Source organism: Moschus berezovskii, chromosome 6 (genome assembly GCF_049115385.1).
Source record: "Moschus berezovskii isolate FMDL1 chromosome 6, NW_MosBer_1.0, whole genome shotgun sequence".
Classification (NCBI taxonomy): domain Eukaryota; kingdom Metazoa; phylum Chordata; class Mammalia; order Artiodactyla; family Moschidae; genus Moschus; species Moschus berezovskii.
The window spans coordinates 94,307,106-94,334,154 of NC_142465.1; the positions used below are offsets into that span (position 1 = coordinate 94,307,106).

At 38.4% G+C, this 27,049-nt stretch overlaps 1 protein-coding gene across 5 annotated transcripts in view; it reads right to left on the bottom strand.

Moving 5' to 3' along the window:
* The window catches only part of PDE3A (phosphodiesterase 3A), a 376,433-nt gene that overhangs the window by 229,064 nt on the left and 120,320 nt on the right, over nt 1–27,049 (bottom strand). The window lies entirely within an intron of this gene.

Below are 27,049 nucleotides of genomic sequence, written 5' to 3' on the forward strand. Positions count from 1 at the left end.
TCGCTCAGTCGTGTCCGACCTTTAGCGACCCAGGGACTGCAGCCGACCAGGCTCCTCTATCCATGGGATTTTCTAGGCAAGAGTACTGGAGTGGCTTGCCATTGCCTTCTCCGAAGAAATAGTCTAGGAGGTTTTATTCAGCAAACCTAAACATTCAGAGCTCTCCAGACAACACTTACATGAAAGATTAAGAGTGTTATGTACTTTTTAGATCAAGGTTTAAGAAATTAAGATTATCTCTACACCTATGCATTCACAATTCTATTTATAGGATGAAAAGCTATGAGAAATAAAAGATGTTGAAACCAATAAAAAAAAATTTAAGTTCTTTTTTTTTGTTGTTCTGTTTTTTTAAGTCTTTACTGAATTTGTTACATTATTGCTTCTGTTTTATACTTTTGTATTTTGGTGCCAGGAGGTATGTAGGATCTTAGCTCCCCAACCAGGGATTGAACTTGCACCCTCTGCAATGGAAGAAGTCTTAACCACTGGGCCAGGGAAGTCCCCCAAAACTGAGATAAATCTTAGATGTTTATCACTCATCCAGTTTTTCTTTTTTTTTTTTTAATTGAAAGGAGATTGAATTTTAAAGCATGGAAAAAGATGAATTATCCATAGCAGCTAAGCCAGAACGTAGATTTTTAAATGATAAAGGAGAAACAAAATAAAATAGAGGGAGATAGAAGAGGACAACACATATTTTTACATTTTAACTTAATTGAACACATTAAGATAAAAGTATTCCTATGTATTGAAAAGTCCAAGTTTTAATTTAAACCATAAATATATGATGCTGGTTAACATTCAAAGCAAATACTATTTAAAAATTAATGGGTATCATTTTTTCTCATTTTCAGGTCATTTGTCAGAATCTGTTCTAGCTTACAGTGTTTTGGGAGATTTGAGATAACAGACTAATGTCTGGGCATCAAATCTTTTCATCAACGTGATATGAAAAGGATGGTTAGGCCAGAAAGTTAGGACATATCACTCATGCTTAAAAAAAAAATCAAGCAAAAACTTTTGTTTGCCTAATTTCTACTTCATATCATACTTTGCACTTTCTAGGAAAAAGAAATCAAGCCTTTCCCTTCCACAGAAACATCGCTTTTGAAAGACTGGAAGCAACCGACTAAAAATTAAGCAATTGTTGCCAATTAAACTGTAGTACAGCTGCACCCATTTAAAAAGAACAGCTGTTGAAGAAATAAAAGTACATTCTCTGCATCAAATGACAAAACATTAAAAAAAACAGTGACATTTGATTAAATGGATATTTATTAGATACAGCTCCATATGGGTTTTACATAGATTCTTTGATGTAAACACCAGCTTCTTCTTTTACACAGAAAGTTGAGAAGTGCTTATCACTGAAATACTCACTTAGCTCCCATTTTGTCCTCTGAGAAACAATTATTTTATTTTAATGTGCGTAATATCCAGGCCAGCTTGAGTATGTGTAATTGGGCTCTAATATTTTGCATTTTTCAAATCTGAGTGTCAGAATCTGCTTCTAAAACTAAAATCTAAAGCTCAGTTTTCTCATCCTTAACTTGTACTTGCTTTTTCCTTTCCCACATTCTCCAAAGGAAAGCACGATCTGCTCATCTCAGAAAATATAGACCTATAAGAAAAGGGAATTTCTCTATGGCATGGTTGTCCTGTCATCTTGAAACAAAAATATTTGTGCTTCTGCATGGGTTAGAAATACACTTCTATATCAGGATTTCTTAGAGCTTCCCTGGTGGCTCAGACAGTAAAGAACTCCCTACAATGTCAGAGACCTGGGTTTGATCCCTCACTCGGGAAGAGCCCCTGGAGAAGGGAATGGCTACCCACTCCAGTATTCTTGCCTGGAGAACAGAATGGACAGAGAAGCCTGGCGGGCTACAGTCCATGGGATCACAAACGATCAGACATGACCAAGCAATTAACACACAGGAAAAAAGAACACATGTGCAATGTATAAATTTAGTCATTCAGTTCAGTCCAGTCGCTCAGTCATGTCTGACTCTTTGCGACCCCATGAACCACAGCATGCCAGGCCTCCCTGTCCATCACCAACTCCCGGAGTCCACCCAAACCCATGTCCATTCAGTCGGTGATGCCATCCAGCCATCTCATCCTCTGTTGTCCCCTTCTCCTCCTGCCCTCAATCTTTCCCAGCATCAGGGTCTTTTCCAATGAGTCAGCTCTTCGCATCAGGTGGCCAAAGTATTGGAGTTTAAAAAAATATTTTTTGTTTTCCAGATAAATGACCAATTATGTTGCCATAACACTCAGAGCAACAAGGAGAAATAATGTAGTGCTTTCCATAGTCTCCAGGAAAAAAAAAAGTCATTTGGGGAGCTTGTTAAAAATATATATTTACCTGGTCACTTCTCTGGAGTTTCTGAGTCAATTGATTAAGCCAAGAATGTGAGTAGAGCTTGGGGAATTTGACAAGAGATGCTATGAGCAATAAAACGGATTCATCTTAGACTGGTGATTCGTTTCACATACGATAATATGCATAATACAGGATGCTCGGGGCTGGTGTACTGGGATGAACCAGAAGGATGGGAAGGGGAGGGAGGTGGGAGGGTGGTTCAAGGTGGGGAATATATGTACACCTGGGGCAGATTCATGTTAATGTATGGCAAAACCAATACAATAATGTAATCAGCCTCCAATTAAAATAAATAAATTTAAAAAATAAAAATTAAAAAAAAGGGATTCATCTTAATGTTTTAAAAAGATACAAATAAGATTCACTATATGTATTTATTTTTTGCAAGCTGCTTCATTGTGTCACTTCATATATAACTGGAAAAGACTCATCTCAGAGTTAGATTTGGTTGGGCTTAGATTTATTATAGGTTTCCCTGGTGGCTGAGATGGTAAATAATCCACTTGCAAAGCATCAGACTCAGGTTCAATCCCTGAGTCAGGAAGATCCACTGGAGGAGGGCATGGCAACCCGCTCCAGAATTCTTGCTCAGAGAATCCCATGGACGGAGGAGCCTGGCAGGCTATACAGTCCATGGGGATCCCATAGATTTAATACAGCAAATGTCTTGTTATGCAGGTGACCACGACTGGCAGTTGGTTAACAACAACAAAATCAGTCAATGTGGCTGAGTTATGTAGAGCAGGTAATCATTTAACCAAATTCAATGTACATATAATATATATTTTATTTTAACTTGAAATATTCTTTATTCATACACTTATTAACCAATCTTTTATAAAGGACAGGACTGCAAGGTATAGGTCTCCTATTTGGTATCCCAAGTCATCTTTAAAAAGAAGATAACCTAAACAGCTGTAATGCAACAAGGTTATTTGATCTTTACAGTTCTCCAAGTATTTCACAATTATATCACCTACACCTAATCTGGAATTCCCTGGTGGCTCAGTGGTAAAGAATCCACCTGCCAATTCAGAAGACACAAGAGATGGTGCATTCAATCCCTGGGTTGGGAAGTTCCCCTGGAGTGGGAAGCGGCAACCCATTCCAGCATGCTTGCCTGAAGAATCCCATGGACAGAGGAGCCTGGTGGGCTACAGACCATGGCATCATAAAGAATCAGATATGACTGAGCACCACAAGGATGATGACAAAATCTAATTCAATATACAAGCTATATCCACTTGGCCTTCATCAAGTTTTTCAAAAAAAGTATTTAATGTTTTTCATAAAAAGAGCAACTATTTTTGTTTATATTTCAATAGTTAATATACTTTTAATTAAATTATGTGATTACAGTAGTAAGCATACTGCTGCTAAGTCACTTCAGTCGTGTCCGACTCTGTGGAACCCCATAGACGGCAGCCCACCAGGCTCCCCTGTCCCTGGGATTCTCCAGGCAAGAACACTGGAGTGGGTTGCCATTTCCTTCTCCAATGCATGAAAGTGAAAAGTGAAAGTGAAGTCGCTCAGTCGTGTCCGACTCTTAGCGACCCCATGGACTGCAGCCCACCAGTCTCCTCCGCCCACGGGATTTTCCAGGCAGGAGTACTGGAGTGGGTGCCATTGCCTTCTCCGGTAGTAAGTATAGGTGGGAACAAACATACTTGCTGGAGCAACAAGCGTAGGTTTGGGAACAGCTGATGAGCTTCAGTTTTTATTTTCAACAGAGATTGGAGAGCACTGACTAGTTATGTAAGCTGACTAGGGAGAGGTCAGTGAAGAAAATTTCCCCTATGGTTTCATTTCATAGCTTGAATGGTGTTCTGTTTTCACTGTTGGTGCTAGTTTTCTTTCAATAGTTTCCTTTGGTTAGTTTCTCCCCGTAGAACTTATCTTTGTTAAGAATATGGTGGGAAATGTTATTCACAAATAGTCCTTTCTTTACTGTCCTCCTATGGTTTTAAAGCTGACTGTAATAGCTTCTGGGCAAATCAATGCTTTAAAAAAAAAGAGAGAGAAGTTATGCAATCTAAAACAAATATTTAGAGGAAAAGTTTCCATGAGACAAAAATGGTCAATAGACCAAGTTAAAGAAATTAATTCCTAATAGACTTGCAATTAATCAAGTCATTTCTTTAATAATAAATTCTGTTAACTTTACAAATACTCAGTTCTTTGAGAAATAACTTTTAGAAGACATAATTGGTCATATCAAATTACACCAGACCTAATATAAATAGCAGTTCATCCATAAGTTGAATACTTTTCAATCTTGGATGCTCTATTATGTGACTGATAAAGAAATTTAGTAAATAACTTTAAAAGACTTGAAGTCATAGGGCTTCTGTTACATAGTTAACAAATACCATTCAAGCAAGGAGATATTCAATTGCTTTGACTCGGTTTTCTACCCTGTAGTTTTCTACAATTAACTGTGTCATTTTACAGCAGCGACACTAATTCCAAGAAGATCCAAAATGCATGTTCTCTTCAAAGATAGTGGGGTATTTAGCCTAACAGCTATTAAAATGAGGCCAGAATGCAAGAGCAAGAACTTCATGGACAAATGAACTCATCTTTATTGCCAGCCCTGTTGCCAAAAGAAAAAATTTCCTGATATTTGCTCTTGTCAACATTGATGAAAAGGACTCAGAACATGATGATGAAATCTTAACAGACCAAGCCCTTTAATCATCCAGGGACTTCAGGTTTAGAGCCCACCTTCTTGATTTTGCACTCTTGTATAATTCCAAGCCTCTTTGCTGCACTAACGCTAGTAAACTAAAAATCATTTGAAGGTTTTATTACACAAAGTCCAACTGTTAACAGAGAAAAAGATTTCAATTAATGGCGAGAATCTTCTAAGCAATCCCAGCTGCAGAAGTCTCTGATCCAAGAGTCCTCAGTGCAATCTGAATCACTTTCCACCCACAGTTTTTGCCATGCTGGCTCCAGGAAAGCATTTCCTATATGTGCTCATGTTTGGTCATAAGTTCAAAAGACCAAGATTTGGATGATATCATGAGCAACGAAAATATTTTTATGTGATGAGATTCCTTTTCTTTCCTTTTGATTCCTAACCCGGGGTGATTTTTAAATTCTGACCCTCAACCACAGAGACATGAGATGTGTCATGGTATATCACAGGAGAACAAATGGAAAGGAATTTAAGTAGAGATATATATATGAACTTTGGCATGGGTCAAGGAGGAGGATGGTGGCAATATAATCCCATTATGCCCATAAAACAGAGGCATCCGTTAGGAATCACTACAGTGAAACTTTTACAGCACACAGTATTTGATATACTTCTAATAAAGCAAAGTGCCTTTTTCAGTGTTTTACAATTTCTGTTAACTGTGTCAGCTACATGCTCGGGGCTGGTGCACTGGGATGACCCAGAGGGATGGGATGGGGAGGGAGGTGGGAGGGGGGTTCAAGATGGGGAACACATGTACACCCGGGGCAGATTCATGTCAATGTATGGCAAAATCAATACAATAATGTAAATTAATTAGCCTCCAATTAAAATAATTAAATTAAAAAATAAAAAAAAGAGAGAAGACTTAAAACTTTTTAAGAACGAAGAATACTTAGAAGGAACAGAAACAAGGGTTCAATTATTTCTCCGAAGAAGTACTGCCATATCACCTGAAAAATCAGAGGTCAAACTCAGCTAACTGTCATTTTTCCAAACAAGAGTATAGGTAAAACAACCTGGCCGTGAGAAACTAGGAGTTTTAGTAAATGTCGAAAATCACAAGCCAACATTTTCAAAGGAGTGTAATTAATTCCAGCTCTTTTATGAAGATAGTGAGGAAAATACATGTGAAAACTCAAAAGGCTGACTTTTCAACTAACCAAAAGCCTAGGCAAAAATTCATATGCCAAAATTTGGACCTGGAAATGATTTGAGAGTCATAAAAAGAGGAACTTTTTACATTCATATTAATAATACTAAAACACAGCCCCTCCAAATATTGATATTTTCCTGGTGTTTATAAAGATTTCATAATATATAATCATTCTATTAAAATTTGTTCTGATAACCAAGAAGGAGAAATGTCACTTAAATTACACTTCAAAATAGGTATTATATTTAGATGTAAAGTGTTATTTCCTGGAAATTTTTACAGTTACAATCAACATTTAAATAGTACATTTGCAGGCAATTTTTAATATTGAGAACTACATCCAATATTTACTGAGCTCTTATTAAGTGTCAATAAGACACTAGACAGCATATTAAAAAGCAGAGACATTACTTTGCCAACAAGGTCCGTCTAGTCAACGCTATGGTTTTTCCAAGAGACATGTATGGATGTGAGAGTTGGACTATAAAAAAGCTGAGCGCCAAAGAATTGATGCTTTTGAACTGTGGTGTTGGAGAAGACTCTTGAGAGTCCCTTGGACTGCAAGGAGATCCAACCAGTCGATCCTAAAGGAGATCGGTCCTGGGTGTTCATTGGAAGGACTGATGTTGAAGCTGAAACTCCAATACTTTGGCCACCTGATGCAAAGACCTGACTCATATGAAAAGACGCTGATGCTGAGAAAGACTGAAGACAGAAGAAGAAAAGGGGACAACAGTGGATGAGATGGCTGGTAATCTCAATGGGCATGAGTTTGAGTAAACTCCGGGAGTTGGTGATAGACAGGGAGGCCTGGCGTGCTGCGGTCTATGGTGTCACAAAGAGTCAGACATGACTGAGTTGAACTGAACTATTGAGTGTCAATGGAGAAGGCAGTAGCACCCCACTCCAATACTTTTGCCTGGAAAATCCCATGGATGGAGGAGCCTGGTAGGCTGCAGTCCACAGGGTCGCTAAGAGTTGGACACAACTGAGCGACTTCACTTTCACTTTTCACTTTCATGCATTGGAGAAGGAAATGTCAACCCACTCCAGTGTTCTTGCCTGGAGAATCCCAGGGACGGGGGAGCCTGGTGGGCTGCCATCTATGGAGTCACACAGAGTCGGACACGACTGAAGCGACTTAGCAGCAGCAGCAGCATTGAGTGTCAAGAACTATGATGTGTACTAAAAATATTAAAAAAGCATAAAGAAGAAAAGGAAGAAGGGAAGCGGGGGAGAGAAAGAAATATACAGAGAGAAAGAAAAGAAGGAAGGACAGTATGAAGGAAGCGGGGAGAGAAAAAGAAAGAAAGGGAAGAAAGAAAAAATAAGTAATCGGGGGCTCACTGGAGAGTAGAATTATGGGCTCTGAATCCAATATTTATGACATAATCTAAGTGTTTCCAGAAGCTTGATCTGATGGAGGTGTATAAAATGAAAATTGCTACCTAGGGTGTTTAGGTTTCATTATAACTATCACTATATTTATTTTCTCAGTATCCTCTTTGGAATCATTGCTCCTTCCAATTTAGCAGGCTGCCTCTAAACATGGCTCCCCTGTTTATTCATAGGGACCAAGCTGTCAAAAGTAATAAACCATCTCTATTCCTAAGAGCACTTTAAAATAAAAATTTACATGAAGCATAATTCCTGAAGTTAATTATTCCTCTCTAACAATTATCACTAGGAACACTGCAACTGTTGACAGACTATTTTGGAAGAACATGACTCATCAACAGAATCTTAAAGCCTTACACATTTTATTTATTTGTTTTCAATTAATTATTTGAGAATCGAGCACTTCCGAGATTTCAAGAAGCCAACTTTGTGGCTTCTGGCAGAAGATTAGATCTGGAAAGAACTGCTTACTTTGGTGACAAAGGAGAAAGGCAAACTGTTGGAGAGATGAATCATGAAAAGCCTTTTCAAGTTCCATTTTTGGTTGTTATAGAGGAAGGGCAGGGGTAGGTGGGGAGGACTAAGTTTTTCGAAACTGATTCTGTTGTTGTTTAAGGGTCTTCTCAAGGCTAACATACTCAATGACAGAGAAAAGGGAATCTTTCTGGGTTTCCTTCCCCTTATACTTGAGCACTTTTTAAAATCAAGAATATCTTAATTACTTCAAAACACGCAACTCTTTCCTTTAGGACTCCATAGCCTACTGAGTTACTTATAGTTCAGTTCAGTTCAGTTCAGTCGCTCAGTCGTGTCCGACTCTCCGCGACCCCATGAATCACAGCACGCCAGGCCTCCCTGTCCATCACCAACTCCCGGAGTTCACTCAAACTCATGTCCACAGAGTCGGTGATGCCATCCAGCCATCTCATTCTCCGTCGTCCCCTTCTCCTCCCGCCCCCAACCTTTCCCAGCATCAGAGTCTTTTCCAGTGAGTCAACTTGTCGCATGAGGTGGCCAAAGTATTGCAGTTTCAGCTTTAGCATCAGTCCCTCCAATGAACATCCAGGATTGATCTCCTCCAGAATGGACTGGTTGGATCTCCTTGCAGTACAAGGGACTCTCAAGAGTCTTCTCCAACACCACAGTTCAAAAGCATCGATTCTTCGGTGGTCAGCCTTCTTCACAGTCCAACTCTCACATCCATACATGACCACGGGAAAAACCATTGCCTTGACTAGACGGACCTTGGTTGGCAAAGTAATGTCTCTGCTTTTTAATATACTATCAAGGTTGGTCATAACTTTCCTTCCAAGGAGCAAGCGTCTTTAGAGTTGTACATAATTCTGCATGGGAATGTAAATCATGGGCATAAGTTATAACATAGCACAGACCTGAGAATAAAGGAATGTACAGTCTCTAAACACACAACAAAAAACACATGCTCATTTATTCTTCGCAAAATATTTTTAAAATGCTCTTTTTGGATTTTTCAACTGTATATGGCATCTCTTCAGGTAAGATTTAACTGACATAACTCTATGGGGCAACTTAATTCATAACATATTCAAGGACATTAGCTCGATAATCATAATTATATATTCATATGTTAAGGGTTAGTCTCCTGCCCAGGCTAAAGGGAAAAAAAGGAAAAAAAGACTTCAAGCTGTGTTAGAAGTCTCTTTGCTAGAATTCAATGAAAGAAAGCTTATATCTGAAATGAATTCCCTCAGTGGAAATTACATTGTTTCTCCTCGTCTTGAATCTCAGAATCAACTAAAGGAAATATTGGTAACAAAATTTAATGATCTAAAGAAAAAGTATTTTTCCCAGGTTAATATAAGCAGTGTTTCTCTTAGGAACATTTATAGCTGAAAAGAGATGGTAATGTTTATAATAATAATTTAACTCACCAATTCTAACCTCAGGTTTAAACAGCTTTTAAAAGCAAATTAACTACCGTGTGTGTGCACACACATAATTGAGAGAAAAATTAAGATATTACAAATTGAGAGAAAAGATATTTTGAACAATAGATTTTATACTAGAAATAATCCCTTTAGGAGACAACTATCAGGTTTCAATACTAATAGTAGGAACTAGGTTTCTAAACAACAAGGTCCAGCAAGGTCCAGCAACAAGGTAGCGCACATGAACTATATTCCATATCCTGTAATAAACCATAATGGAAAAGAATAGAGAAGGAAGGTGGTGTGTGTGTGTGTGTGTATTCAAATCATTCTGCTGTATACCAGAAATCAACTATACTCCAATAAAACAAGAAATTAGCTGTTATTTAATATCAAATACTTTGGTATCAGGCTATAAAGAACAGAAAAAAATAGGTTGCACAAATTGAGAGTGGTGTTATTTTTACTGATGCTTCCCAGGTGGTGCGAGTGGTAAAGAACCCTCCTAACAGTGCAGGAGATGTAACAGATGTGGGTTCTGTCCCTCGGTGAGAAAGATCCCCTGGAGGAGGAAACAGCAACCCACTCCAGTATTCTTGCATGGAGAATCCCCACGGACAGAGGAGTCTAGTGGGCTACAGTCCATAGGGTCACACAGAGAAGGACACTAACTTAGCACAACTTAGCACACACACACACTGCAAGACGGAGGATTGTGTAGAAAACCTTGTCCAAGTGTCATGTCTACAAGCAGAAAAAAATAGATGTTCTTCTCAGGTAATTTTGAAAGCATGATATATATTTTAGATATATTTTTAAATAAACAGGGGGATACCTCAATTTGTTTTCTATTATCAAGATGCTGGTTTAGAAAAAAGAAATGCAAGTCAAAGTTCAACACATGTGGATGTAAATCCCAGCCTTGCTGTTTACTATGGACAAGTGATTAACCTCTATAAACCTCCATTTTCTCACAAAGAATGTGAAGGTAATAAAACAAATTTATGAGGCTGTTGTAAGTGTCAAATCAAATAGTAAATATTCAGTGCTTAGTATGGTAAGAATAACTGAAATCAATTACTAATTTAATAAAAATGTTCTTTTTCAGTCAAATCTCAACCAGTTGTATTTTTGGCACATTTTTCTCCCCACAAGTACTTTATTCAGCCTACCATCTCTAGATTAGCAAGCTGAAAAGATAACTAGTTGGAAACACATAGTACTGAATTCTATTTAGTAATACGCATTATTACTTCTGGGAAGTATGTCCGTATCTGCAACTTACTTTGAAATGTATCAAAAAATGTAGAGATATCAGTGCATAGATAAAGGACGGGAGATATAAATGGTATGTGCATAAGCAAGCATTATAAAATGTTATTCCCTGGTGGCTCAGGATAAAGAATCTGCCTGCCAATGCAGGATCAGTTCGGTTCGGTTCAGTTCAGTCGCTCAGTCGTGTCCGACTCTTTGCGACCCCATGATCACAGCACGCCAGGCCTCCCTGTCCATCACCAACTCCCGGAGTTCACACAAACTCATGTCCATTGAATCGGTGATGCCATCCAGCCACCTCATTCTCTGTCGTCCTCATCTCTTCCCACCCCCAATCCCTCCCAGCATCAGACTCTTTTCCAGTGAGTCAACTCTTCGCATGAGGTGGCCAAAGTATTGGAGTTTCAGCCTCAGCATCAGTCCCTCCAATGAACACCCAGGATTGATCTCCTTTAGAATGGACTGGCTGGATCTCCTTGCAGTCCAAGGGACTCTCAAGAGTTTTCTCCAGCACCACACTTCAAAAGCATCCATTCTTCGGCGATCAGCTTTCTTCACAGTCCAACTCTCACATCCATACATGACCACGGGAAAAACCATAGCCTTGACTAGACGGACCTTGGTTGGCAAAAAAATGTCTCTGCTTTTTAATATGCTATCTAGGTTGGTCATAACTTTCCTTTCAAGGAGTAAGCGTCTTTTAATTTCATGGCTGCAATCAGCATCTTCAGTGATTTTGGAGCCCAAAAAAATAAAGTCTGACACTGTTTCCGCTGTTTCCCCATCTACTTCCCATGAAGTGATGGGACCGGATGCCATGATCTTCGTTTTCTGAATGTTGAGCTTCAAGCCGACCTTTTCACTCTCCTCTTTCACTTTCATCAACAGGCCTTTGAGCTCCTCTTCACTTTCTGCCATAAGGGTGGTGTCGTCTGTACATCAGGTTATTGATATTTCTCCTGGCAATCTTGATTCCAGCTTGTGCTTCTTCCAGCCCAGCGTTCCTCATGTTGTACTCTGCATATAAATTAAATAAGCAGGGTGACAATATGCAGCCTTGACATACTCCTTTTCCTATTTGGAACCAGTCTGTTGTTCCATGTCCAGTTCTAACTGTTGCTTCCTGACCTGCCAATGCAGGATACATGGGTTCAATATCTGGGTCAGGAAGATCCCCTGGAGAAAGAAATGGCAACCTACTCTAGTATTCTTTCCTGGGAAATCCCATGGACAGAGGAGCCTGGTGGGCTACAGTCCAGATACGACTTAGTGACTAAACAATAAAATGTTATCAGCTATATGATTTGTACATGGTGTTCAACATAAAGTTCTTTCAGCTTTTTAGTATGTTTGATGTTCTCCATATACAAAGTTGGGGGGAAAAATTAATTACCCATCACACCTCATTGAAACCTTTGAATCTTGAGAAGTTCTAAGGTTTCATTCCACATAAAGGAATGATGGGGAGCAATTTACTGCCTTCTTCTTTCAAGTCAAAAATAATCCTTGGATTGTCAACGCAAGATGCAGGGAACCCAATACTGGTGCTCTGTGACAACCTAGAGGGATGGGGTGAGGAGGAAGGTAGCAGGGAGAATAAAGAGAGAGGGGATACATGGCCAATTTATGCTGATGTATGGCAGAAACTATCACAATACTGTAAAGTAATTACCCTCCAATTAAAAAAATGTATATATCAAAAAAGTAATGCTTGGAGGTTGTTACTAACCTATTTAGAATTTTACACAAAACAGGAAACCTTTCTGGCTAAAGTATAAATCATGTGTATGAAATCAATTACTTTTTTATGATGTAAAACATCAGGTCAGCTGGTCAGGAGGTCTCCTCTATCTGAAGCTGACATTGTTAAAGAACATCCAAATACTGGATGGTACTGGTGAGCATGTGTTCTAGAAAAGTGAGTCTTTGCTTTGTGTTATTTCTGATAAAATGGGTGTGTTATTTCTGATAAAAAATTGGAAGGCTGGAATCCCTTACTTGCAAACTGCATGATAATTATCATGATAATTAGGAGTATAAATCTGCTGGCACATAGTATTTGTTTCTTGCTGTGGTATTTTTAAACATACGGAAAAGTGATATGTGTGGTGAAATATTTAACTCATGCTTTTCTTGTGGCAGCTCCAAATTTCGCAGGCAATCCCTAATCAAATGTATAGTCCTTTTTTTTTGCTCCAAAAAATGTCCAATGGACTTTGAAATTCTTGAAAATTCAGTAACATGCCTCTGAAAGTCAGAGGTGAACATATGGATGGAATTTACCTACACTAACTGGAAAAGACTCTGATGATGGGAAAGGTTGGGGGCGGGAGGAGAAGGGGACGACCGAGAATGAGATGGCTGGATGGCATCACCGACTCTGTGGACATGAGTTTGAGTGAACTCTGGGAGTTGGTGATGGACAGGGAGGCCTGGTGTGCTGTGATTCACGGGGTCGCACAAAGTCGGACACAACTAAGCGACTGAACTGAACTGAACTGAAAATTTCTGAACAGTATTACTAGGAGACAAGATGGTTTCTCCATGTTCTATTGGTTTTGTTTTTTTGTTTTAATTCATAACCAACAGTGACTCTGTTACACCAAAGAAAGGAATGCTCAACTGCCACTTCATTGCTATTGGTAGAAAGGATTACAGGACATTTAGCCATTATATTCTTAATAAATTTCAATGTATAATTTAATAAATATTGACATTTTCAGCCCACAGAGTCAAAGCAATTTGATGGAATTTGCCAAGGGTATAATCTTGTTGATATATCTTTTTGTTTTTTGGAGAAGAGTGTTTCATACAAACCCCAATGCACTGCTTTAAATCCCAGTGGATCAAGCATGTGTTCAAGAGACTCATCATCCATCCTTTCTGGATAATTCAGGTAATCATTAGAAATGAATTCCTCTTCCACATCAACTTTATTCTCCTGCATTAGGTTTATAAGACATATGATGCCACAAGATGAAATAGGATAAGCAAAGATCAAAACAGACTAATGATATGAAACATGTCTTTAAGGTCCCATCTTTAGGGCAGGAATAATTTGATTTACTCATTACACTTACAGTCAAGTTATTCTGAATGCTTCTTAAAATTGCAAAATTTTTTTATCCAAGTTCCCTACAAACACAAGAAGGATCAAAAATAGTTTCTACTAAGTAACTGACATGCTTTCATCTAATAAACAATTATGAATTAGTAATACTTTGGCCACCTCATGCGACGAGTTGACTCACTGGAAAAGACTCTGATGCTAGGAAAGGTTGGGGGCTGGAGGAGAAGGGGACGACAGAGAATGAGATGGCTGGATGGCATCACTGACTCTGTGGACATGAGTTTGAGTAAACTCCGGGAGTTGGTGATGGACAGGGAGGCCTGGCGTGCTGTGATTCATGGGGTCGCAGAGAGTTGGACATGACTGAGCGACTGAACTGAACTGAACTGAACTGAATCCTTTGGGGTCTTACTTTTCACATTCACCACTAGGAAGTTTAGAGCAAATTTAGGCTATTCACAGAAACTAGGTAGGCTTTAATAATTTTTGTCAAATTCTTGTTCTAGTCACAAATCTCACTTCTGACGACATTTGTATGCCTGTTTTATCGAGCACATACTTTTAGCTTATATACTGCTTTGTTATATTTTATATGTTCATATAAACAGTGATATGGTTGTAAATGTTTTAACAGTGGACTCTCCAGGCAGAAGGGGTATGTGTGTATATGTGTGTAGTGTCACAATAATATAAGAATGCATAGCACATATTTTATAAGAAATTATATATATATTTTTTATTGCAGATTTCATATTGTCAGTTGATTTCAGAATACTTTTGTGTTTTCCCTAACTTCTATATCCTTAGCCACCTATGGTTGCAGTTTCCATTTTTTTTTTCAATTTTCAATTTCTATTAGCATGCATCCTTTCTAGCCAAAAACTGCTAAGATTCAGCCATGTTCATTCTTCTTCAATACTGTATGATGCTTAGTTCACTGCTGGAAAACTCTTAGGAAGATCTTCAAAAACTAACATGAATATGTAAAAGAATGAATCCAGGATTTATATAGATATATTGGGTTAGCCAAAAAGTTCATTTGGGTTTTTCCATAAGATGATGAACGTTTTGGCCAACCCAATATATCTATATAAATCCAGGATTCATTCCTTTACATATTCATGTTAGTTTTTGAAGATCTTCCTAAGAGTTTTCCAGCAGTGAACTAAGCATCATACAGTATTGAAGGAAATAAACAAGGCTGAATCTTACAGTTTTACAGCTTTGGGCTAGGAAGATGCATGCTAATAAAACCCAAATGAACTTTTTTCCTAACCCAGTAGAAACACCCATACACAGATGGATCACAACTAGAAAGCATTTTTCAAAATTTTTACTTCTCCCATGCCCTATCCCCTGCCTCTGATAACCACCAATATGTTCTCTGTAGGTATATTTGTGTGTGTGTGTGTGTGTGTGTGTGTGTGTGTGTGTATGTGAAGATTCCACATATGAGAGATCATACTGTACTTGTCTTCTCTGTCCGACTTCTTTCACTTGACATAATACCCTCAAGCTCCATCCTAGGCTATCATAAATGGTAAGACATTCTTCTTTTACGTTTAGTTACTAAGTCATGTCCGACTCTTTTGCAACACCATGGACTGTAGCCCACTAGACTCCTGTGTCCATGGGATTTCCCAGGCAAGAATACTGGGGTGGGTTGCCATTTCCTTCTTCAGGGGATCTTCCTGATCCAGGGACTAAACTTGCGTCTCCTGCATTGCAGGCAGATTCTTTACCATTAAGCCACCTGGGCTTGTTCTTTTATTGCTGAGTAATATTCTACTATGTGCATGTGTGTGTGTGTGTGTGTGTGTGTACACATCTTTATTCATTCATCTGTCAATGGACACTTAGGTTATTTCCATTTCTTGACTATTATAAATAATGCTGAAATGATTTACAGCATTTACAGGGATGCTGATAACTTTCCAAGAAAAGGATTTCATTTCCTTTTGAAATATACCCATAAGTGGAACTGCTGAATTATAAGGTAGTTGTATTTTTAATTTTTTGACACAGCTACGTACTGTTTTCCACTGTGTCTGCTCCAATTTATAATCCCAGTAATAGTGCACAGAGTTCTTTCCTTTTCTCCACATCCTTACCAATACTTATTATTTCTTGTCTTTTTTGACAGTAGCCATTCTAACAGGGGTGAGGTGATAGCTCACTGTGGTTTTGATTTTCATTTCCCTGATGACTAATGATGTTTACAATCTCTTCATGCACCTGGTGTCCATCGGTACGTTTTCTTTGGAAAAATGTCTAGTCAGATTTTCTGCCTATCTTTTAATCAGACTTTTTTTTATATTCAGTTGTTTGAGTTCTTCATACAATTTTGATATTAACCCTTTATCATAAAACTTGCCAATATTTTCTCCCGTTCAATAGATTGTCTTTTCACTTTGTTGATGGTTTCTTTTGCTGTGCAGACATTTTTAGTTTGATGTAGCCCCACTTATTTATGCTTGAACAATCCTTGCATCCTTGAGTCATTTTTATATTCTAATCACAGAAGTTAACAATCTACACTTATTATGATCATGACATCCATAAAATTCATCCCACAAAACTCAAATATAAGAATCAAATATTATGTAACACAAACTACATAACATACTTGTCTCCCCTTTACCACTTTGCATAGCTATTACCAAGAAACAGATTTTTTTCCCCAATATAAGAACACTGGAGATCAATTAGAAGGGTGTGACATCAGTATTTTCAATTATAGCAGTGCTGTGTTGCTACTTTTCTAAGGCTTCCCATAATCTTCAAAGTAAGAATAGAAGCCAGAAGAACAAAATCTTACTTTTATGTCTCAAAAGAAAGAGTAAGTCATATAAAATGCAAATGGTTAAAACAAAGAGAGTTAAATTAAGAAAACCACCAGATGGGACTTCCTTGGTGCTCCAGTGGTTAAGAATCTGCCTGCCAACACAGGGTACATGAGTTTGATCCCTGGTCCAGGAAGATTCCACATGCTGCAGAGCAACTAGAGACCATGCTCCACAATAAGAGAAGCTAGTGCAATGATAAGCCATGCACCACAACGAGAGAGTAGCCCCTGCTTGCCGCAACTAGAGAAAGCCCATGCGACAATGAAGACACAGTGCAGCCAAAAATAAATAATAAAATTTTAAAAAGAAAACCACCTGATTTTTAAAACTCAATAACTTCTACCACGAACTAAAATGCAAACTGAAATATTTAAGCAATTTTGTGCTTACGGTTTCTTGACTCCAACTCACTCCACTCCTCTTTCTACTTCCATGCTTACCAAGCATGAGTCTCCTGCATTCCCCTCCAATGGTTCGAAGAGCAGCTGCTTTTCAGTTTCTTCCTTTACTGGCAGTAGAGCCTGTGTAGCCTGTCCGTTAGCCCATTGACATTCTAACTTACTTTCAGACACACAAAACCAAAAGCTTTTTATTGTTACTATAAAGTTGAAGTTAATGAATCATCAGGCAAAGAGACTGTAAAACGTCTTTGCATCACTTTCCTCATTCCTTACTTAGATTTTGTCACAGAACAGAACTTACATTGAAAAGTAAGTGTGAACTCACTGGGGACACTCAGTCCCAGGATTTGGACACTTTACTAACTTCTATGCAGGAGTCCAGGAATTGGAAAAGATACATTTTTATATATATATATAATGTTAACATATAAATGTATAGAAATATATACATATGTACATATATATGTATATATATGTAAATATATATATATACATTTTACATATATATACATTTTTTACATATACATATTTCCCTACATTTAGCATAAAAAGTAGATGATAGAGAAAGATCTTTCCCTGATCACTAAAGGGCAGAACTGTTTTGTCACTCATTTCTGATCAACAGTGATCTAAAGAGATTAATTAACAAGTCATTCAGCTAATCTAACCTGTGAAGATTCAACAATATAACACACTCCCAACTAGTCCAAAGTTGAAAAAAAAAAAGCAAAACATAAATTTATCTACTCTAGTCAGCTAAAAAAGGGCCCCAAAGATAGTATACCATCATCCCTAAAACCTGTGAACTGCTATATGACAAAAGGGACTTGGCAGATGTGATTAAATTAACGGTCTTGAGAGGGGAAGATTATCTGGGATAATCTGGGTGGCCCGAAATGTCCTCACAAGGTTCCTTGTAAGAGGGAAGTGGAGGGAAATCTAAGAACAGAAGCAGAAGGCCCTGTGAGGACAAAAGCAAGATACTAAGCTGTTGGCTTTGCACGTGGAGGAAGAGGCCAAGAGCCAAGAAACACAACTCTAGAAGCAGGAAAAGGAAAAGAAAGCAACTTTCCCCTAAAGTCTCTGGAGGGAGCGAGGCCTGCAGAAACCTTGATTTTGCACCAGTGAAACCGATTCCATGCTTCTGACCTCCAGAGTTTTAAGTTTAAAGAGAATAAATATATCTGTTGTTCTAAGCCACTGGGTTTATGATCACTTGTTTTAGAAGTCATAGGAAACTAGCACAACTACATTAAAACACAAAAATAACATTTGTCACCCAAATCAACTTTGGGCATCCCCCTCAGACAGTAAAGAATCTGCTTGCCATGGGGGAGAAACCTGCAATGTGGGAAACTCGGGTTTGATTTCCGGACTGGGAAGATACCCTGGAAAAGGGAATGGCAACCCACTCAGGGCTCTTGCCTGGAGAATTCCACTGGCAGAGGAGCCTGGCAGGCTACACTCCATAGGGTCACAAAGAGTCAGACATGACAGAGCAACTAACACTTTCAACTTAAAGAAAATGAAAATTCAAGAAAATACTAAGAAAAAAGTGCTCTCAATATGTATCATTGACAGATGCTATGCATCTGAAATACATTAAAAAAAAAACTCATGAAATAAGACAAATCCCTAAAGTAGAAAAAAACAAAGAGGCATCTAAATAAATGAAAAGAGGTTCAAACTCAGTGAAAATCATGAATAGGACAATCAATACCATAGTAAACTTCATTTTACATCCATCACGTTTGTTGGTTTGCAGAACGAGAATCCATACAATCTGCCAGGGAGAACGTACAATGTACACTCTTACATCCACTTTAGAGGGTGGTTTGGTTCTATCATGGAAAGCTGAACAAGCACACACAACACAATCCAGCAATTCACTCCAGTGTGTACACCCAAAAGAAATAATTGTTCATGCACACCAGAAGCCACATACAATTTTACTCACACTATTAGAAAGTAATATTCTAAGCACATTGGGAGCAATCTAAATGTTCACCAGTACCACTGCTCAATACCTTCACACAGTGAATTAGTATGTAGCAGGAAAATGCATGAATTACAGTGGTATCAATATATTTGACTCTCAGCAACAACATTGGGGGGAAAAAGAAAGTCACAGAAACATATACACAGTATGATTCCATACTATAAAATTCAAAAGCAGAACTAAATATTTTTAAGGAATTCATACTACAAAGAAAAATAAAATAACTGTTTTTACAAAGCTTAGGATATGGATTAACTGTGCAAAGGGGAGAGGAGGAAAGGATCAAGGTAGAAGCCCCAGGGAGTTATAAAACCAGTGGTAATGTAAGTTTTCATTCCAATCCCAAAGAAAGGCAATGCCAAAGAATGCTCAAACTACCACACAATTGCACTCATCTAAATTCTCCAAGCCAGGCTTCAGCAATACATGAACTGTGAACTTTCAGATGTTCAAGCTGGTTTTAGAAAAGGCAGAGGAACCAGAGATCAAACTACCAACATGCGATGGATCATTGAAAAAGCAAGAGAGTTCCAGGAAATCATCTATTTCTGCTTTATTGACTATGCCAATGACTTTGACTGTGTGGATCACAATAAACTACAGAAAATTCTGAAACAGATGGGAATACCAGACCACCTGACCTGCCTCTTGAGAAACCTGTATGCAGGTCAGGATGCAACAGTTAGAACTGAACATGGAACAACGGACCGGTCCCAAATAGGAAAAGGAGTACATTAAGGCTGTATATTGTCACCCTGCTTATTTAACTTATATGCAGAGTACATCATGAGGAACGCTGGGCTGGATGAAGCACAAGCTGAAATCAAGATTGCCGGGAGAAATATGAATAACCTCAGATACGCAGATGACACCACCCTTATGGCAGAAAGTGAAGAAGAACCAAAGAGCCCCTTGAGAAAGTAAAAGAGGAGAGTAAAAAAGTTGGCTTAAAGTTCAACATTCAGAAAACAAAGATCATGGCATCTGGTCCCACCACTTCATGGGAAATAGATGGGGAAACAGTGGAAACAGTGGCTGACTTTATTTTGGGGGCTCCAAAATCACTGCAGATGGTGATTGCAGCCATGAAATGAAAAGACACTTACTCTTTGGAAGGAAAGTTATGACCAACCTAGATAGCATATTAAAAAGCAGAGACATTACTTTGCCAACAAAGGTCCATCTAGTCAAGGCTACGGTTTTTCCAGTGGTCATGTATGCGTGTGAGAATTGGACTATAAAGAAAGCTGAGTGCTGAAGAACTGATGCTTTTGAAGTGTAGTGTTGGAGAAGACTCTTGAGAGCCCCTTGAACTACAAGGAGATCCAACCAGTCCATCCTAAAGGAGATCAGTCCTGGGTGTTCATTGGAAGGACTGATGTTGAAGCTGAAACTCCAATACTTTGGCCACCTGATGCGAAGAGCTAACTCCTTTGAAAAGACCCTGATGCTAGGAAAGATTGAGGGCAGGAGAAGGGGATGACAGAGGATGAGATGGTTGGATGGCATCACCGACTCCATGGATATGGGTTTGGGTGGACTCCAGGAGTTGGTGATGGACAGGGAATCCAGGCATGCTGTGGTTCATGGGGTCACAAAGAGTCGGACACGACTGGGTGACTGAACTGAACTGAATGTATTTCTTAAGTCAAACAATGGAATGAGTACCAGTCTTCAAATTGAACATAAATACTGCTTCAGGTGCATGATATTCACAATTATAAGTTTTTATCTATGTAAAGTCAAGTATACAACTCACCAGCACTGTTATAAAAGCCAGTTAGATATCATTTCTAAGATCTATCTACTTGAATTGCTCATTATTGATTATTGAAAATCCATAGGTCTTACAACTGAACTATATGTAAGATCACATACAACCCTATCCTGAGTATCACTTATAATGTGCTAACACATTTAAAAGATTTACCATGTTAGCAAAGAATCATTTAATTCATTTAAAATGTAAATCTGAAAATATACCCTCTATGGTATATACCCTCTATACGACTGAGCGACTGAACTGAACTGAACTGATAGTATCTTTGGATAATAAATGGCTTATGTGCCAAAATATTTTGCCCTTCAATCCAAACCAATTTTTCAAAGTTCCCTCCAAAAGATTAAAAGCTAACATTCCAACATCTTAAAAATTTCAGAGGAAGCCCTGATAAGATTTAGGCTTTAAACCATTATTTTATTTTTGTTCAGGGTACAGAGAGTGACTAGCTACTTACCATTTTTTTGAGACATAGTTCTTAAGATGAGTTGCAGCTGTGATAATGTGGTCATTTCGATGAATAAAACCCCTGAGGGATGACTAGATTCAAAGAGATTTAACCAAAGAGAGGAGGATTTCATATGCAACTGGATAACTGTATCTTTAGGAAAAAGAAAAAAGAAGTGGTATCCAGATTTCCTACTGATTAGAGTTTAGAGTTGAAGTGAATGGGAGGGATTGCTGGTATGTACAGAAGATAACCTTCCATAAAACTGACATCAAAGATGCCAACTATCAGGCAGATTTTACACTAAAGACCCTGAAAGAAACAGATGAGAAATACATGACATTGACTAGAGATTTTCTTAAAGAAACTTTGGATAGCTTTATGCAACTACAAAGGAATTCCTTTCAAGTTGTCTCTCTCATCCACTCTTCCAGGAAATACGTTTTTTAAAAAAAAAAAAAACAAACTCTTAAACCCCAATTCTGAGCTCCTCAATCAGAATCTCAGAATCTCTGGAGTTTTACCCAAGAGCTGCCTAAATAACGCTGACATACATTAAAGGTAAGACTCCACAAGGGTCTTTTTTTAACTAGCTTGAGACTATGTAATTAAAATGAAGACATAGTCATGTGTTGCTTTTCTATTTCTTTACTTACTAATGCCAGTTCTTTTAAGTAAATTTGTCTCAAACACAAGAATATTTTTGCGAATGTTCATGTTTAAATAACAGTCACTTCTTTTAGGGGGTTCTGTTTTCAAGGTGTTTCCTTGTCTGTTTCTAACTAAGGTAGTCACCTAATGTTTTCAATAGTCTACCTGGAAAGTGATCAAGTGATAATTCTTACAAGAAATTATACTACTTTGATTATTTGAAATGTTGATTAAAACTTGCCTCATGCAGTAAAACTCATAAATATGGAACTATTCTAGATCCAGTAGTTGTTAACTGATTTATTTCTTTTAATATATTAATAAATTTTAACACTTTTCTGGGGAAAAAGGGGGCTAGATAAAGACGTATCTGTCTCTTTTAGTGTTAAATGTGGGGCTAATATTCACCAGCAGGAACATAAGGCTGCTAGCGGTCTATGTCCTTTCTGACTCACCACGTCAGTGTCAAACTGGTAAAACATATATATTATAAATATTATCTTTCCCCTTACTTCCTGGGTGCCAAAGAGAGTAGCTGGAAGACACATAAACAATACCAATTAACTACTTTTTGAATGAGAAGCCAAGAAAAACAGCCATAAGAGAAAGACATATCTCATGTTAAATATTATTTCAGTATAAAATCTAAACTGTACTACTTCTTTGAACTGTGCAGCTTTAAGTAAGTCATTATAGTAGTCAGGTACAGATGTGAGAGTTGGGTCATAAAAAAGGCTGAACGCCAAAGAATTGATGCATTCAAATTGTGCTGGAGAAGACACTTGAGAGTTCCTTGGACTGCAAAGAGCTCAAAGAAGTCCGTCCTAAAGGAAATCAACCCTGAATATTCATTGGAAGGACTGATGCTGAAGCTCCAACACTTTGGCCACCTGATGCAAAGAGCCGACTCATTGGGAAAAACCCTGACGCTGAAAAGACTGAAGACAAAAGGAGAAGAAGGCAGCAGAGGATGAGATGGTTAGATAGCATTGCTGACTCAATGGACATGAGCCTAAGCAAACTCTAGATAGGGAAGGACAGGGAAACCCGGCGTGCTGCAGTCTATGGGGTCACAAAGAGTCAGACATAACTTAGGGACTTAAGAACAACAAAGAGAGGACAGAGTATGATTGGATGTGACCTATAGAAACTGGGATTTGTAGAGCTGAAACACAAAGAAAAAGGGTTAATTTAGCAAAGTGACTTTGTCTGGCTGCATGTTCAACTCACCTGGGAAGCTCTTTAAAAGTCCGAATGCAGGTGGGATGATTTGAGAGAATAGCATTGAAACATGAATATTACCGTATGTGAAACAGATCACCAGTCCAGGTTTGATGCATGATACAGGGCACTCAGGGCTGGTGCACTGGGATGACCCTGAGGGATGGGATGGGGAGGGAGGTGGGAGACAGGTTCAGGATGGGGAATATATGTACACCCATGGCTGATTCATGTCAATGTATGGCAAAAACCACTACAGTATTGTAAAGTAATTAGCGTCCAATTAAAATAAATAAATTGATTAATAAAAAATAAAAGCCCCGATGCCTGGTCCTATTTTGGAGCTAACTGATTCAGGAGGGAAGCTTCCATTGGTCATATTTTAAGATCTCCAAAGGAGAATTTATCTTCAGGCTGAATGGTTGAAAACCACTTGTAGGCAAATTAAAAATTAGATTTTTCTCTACTCAAAATGCATGCTGCAAATTCTATGGAGATTCTGAAGAGTTCAAATGCTACATTGCTCTAGATCTCTTGAATCAATCTCCAGGATGAAACTGGGAATCTGTATGCATGAGTCAACTCAGGGTTGCCATAATTACCATCCACTGGTGACTGAAACAACAGAAATTCATTGCCTCACAGTTCTGGAGACTAGAAATCCAATATTGAGGTGCCAGCATGGTCAGTCTCTGAAGAGAGCTCTTCCCTTGGGTTGTAGACATCCACCATCTCACCGTGACCACACATGACTGGTGGGGGGACAGATCTCCGGTGTCTCCTCTTATGAGGACACTAATCCCAACCTGAGGACTCTACCCTCATGTAAGTATAGTTACCCCTCAAAGCCCCCATCTCCAAATACCATAAAATTGGGGGTGATGCTTCAACTGACAAATTAAGGAGGGGGAACGCAATTCAGTCTACAGCACTGCATTCTACATTTTCAGAGTTACTGTGATACCCAGTCTAGGCTGAACTTGAAGATTAAAATATCAGAGACTGTCATGTGATTTAAGGAGAAAGAAACTTTCTAGCATTTCCACACTCACATCCCTAAATTGTCCCCCACTCAAGTCTAAAATGCTTTTAAGTGAAAAAAAAATCTTGCAAACTGCAAACATCATGAGAAATGCTAGGCTGGATGAAGCACAAGCTGGAATCAAGAGTGCTGGGAGAAATATCAATAACCTCAGATATGCAGATTACATGACCCTAATGGCAGAAAGTGAAGAAGAACTAAAGAGCCTCTTGATGAAAGTGAAAGAGGAGAGTGAAAAAGTTGGCTTAAAGCTCAACATTCAGAAAACAAAGATCATGGCATCCAGTCCCATCACTTCATGGCAAATAGATAGGGAAACAGTGGAAACAGTGGCAGACTTTATTTTGGGGGCTCCAAAATCACTGCAGATGCTGACTGCAGTCAGGAAATTAAAAGATATTTACTCCTTGGAAGAAAAGTTATGGCCAACCTAGACAGCATATTAAAAAGCAGAGACATTACTTTGCCAACAAAGGTCCATCTAGTCCAGGCTATGGTTTTTCCAGTAGTCATGTATGGATGTTAGAGTTGGACTATAAAGAAAGCTGAGCACCAAAGAATTGATGCTTTTGAACTATGGTGTTGGAGAAGACTTCTGAGAGTCCTTTGGACTGCAAGGAGATCCAACCAGTCCATCCTAAAGGAAATCAGTCCTGAATATTTATTGGAAGGACTGATGTTGAGGCTTGAAACTCCAATATTTTGGCCACCTGATGCGAAGAGCTGACTCACTGGAAAAGACACTGACGCTGGGAAAGATTGAAGGCGGGAGGAGAAGGGGACAACAGAGGAGGAGATGGTTGGGTGGTATCACTGATTCAATGGGCATGAGTTTGAGTTGGTGATGGACAGGGAGGCCTGGTGTGCTGCAGTCCATGGGGTCGCAAAGAGTCAGACAGGACTGAGTGACTGAACTGAACTGAACCTGCAACATGGTTTCCTGCCGTTTTATACATTGTTAAGACAGGCAATAAAGATTACCTATCTAATAATTTGAGCTCTGTAATCAGGTGGTTCTAGATTCTTCTCCTAATAACACAGATCATATTTAAAAGCAGAAAAGGCCTTGGGACACCATCTCTTCCTAAATGCCAGCCAACTCAGACATCATTTTAGTTTCTCCCTCTTTCCCACTGAGCCTCAGAGCCCTTCTTAACACAGCATTTCAACTCAAATAGAAACAATGCTCAAGATGAAACCTATTTTTCATGCCTACTCTATAAACTCCTATTTTATGCCATGAAATTCATCAACAAATTTATTTCTTTCTTTAGACAAGCCATTACTTCTTTCATTACACACTACCTACTTAATATATATGTATATACTTAATATATACTATCTATTTTATGCCATGAATTCCATCAACAAATTTATTTCTTCTATTAGCCAAGCCTTTGGTATGTGTATACACACACAAACACACACAACCTATTTAAATACTACCTAATACAATGTATCAGTCGTGTGTCAATCGCTCAGTTGTGTCTGACTCTTTGTGACCCCATGGACTTTACAGCCCGCCAGGCTCTTCTGTCCATGGGATTTTCCAGCAAGGATACTGGAGTGGGTTGCCATTTCCTTCTCCAGGGGATCTTCCCGATCCAGGGATCAAACCCAAGTATCCTGCAATGAAGTCGGATGCTTTACCGTCTGAGCTACTAGGGAAGCCCAACTTAAAATAATGGATGATACTAAATGATTGCTGTTATGCAAGTCAGGAAAATGTTGCAAAGAAACCAGAATAGAACAAACCAGGAAAGAGATTTTTCCCAGCTTTATTGGAGACAATTAACTTAAGGTGTATGTTAATTTGATACACTGATATATTGTGAAATGTCTACCACTGTAGCATTTGTTAATACCTCCATCACCTCAGCAAATTACTGTTTCTTTTTTGCAGTGAGAACATTTAAGATCTACAGTCTTGGCAAATTTCAAGTATATAACTCAGTGTAACTAATTAGAATCATCATGCGGTACATTAGCTCTCCAGAACCTATTTATCTTTGAGTTGAATAGGTTCATCTAAGTGGAGCCTATCTGACAACTTTGTACCCTTTCACCAGCATCTCCCACTTTCGCCACTACTACTTCGCAACGGCCATCATTCTACTCTCAATGAGTTTGACTTTTTTAGATTCCACATGTAAGTTAGATCATAGACTATTTTTCTTTCTCTGACTTATTTTACTTAGCATAATGCCATCAAGGTCCATCCATGTTGTTGGTAATGGGAGAATTTCCTTCTTTCTCATGACTGAAAATTGTATATATACCACATCTTCTTTATACATTCATAGATACTCAGGTTGTTTCCATATCTTGAATACTGTGAATAACACTGCAAAAAACATGGCAGTGAAGATATCTCTTCAAGATCTTGACCTTATCTCCTCTGGATATATACCCAGAAATGAGACTGCCAGATGATATGATAGTTCTATGTTTAATTTCTTGAAAAACCTGCATATTATTTTCCATAGTGGTCATAATAATTTACATTCCCATCAACAGCACATGAGGGTTCCCCTTTCTCTTCATCCTTGCTAACATTTGTTATCTCTTTTCCTTTTTGATGACAGCAATTCTGATCTGTGTGAGTTAACAGTTCATCACAGTTTTAATTTGCATTTCCCTCATGATGAGTGATGTGGAGCATATTTTGAATGTCTTCTTTGGGGGAAAAAAAATGTTTGTTCATTCCCCCTGTACATATTTAACTGTGCTATTTGCTTTGTTATTGAGTTGAAAGGGTTCTTTAT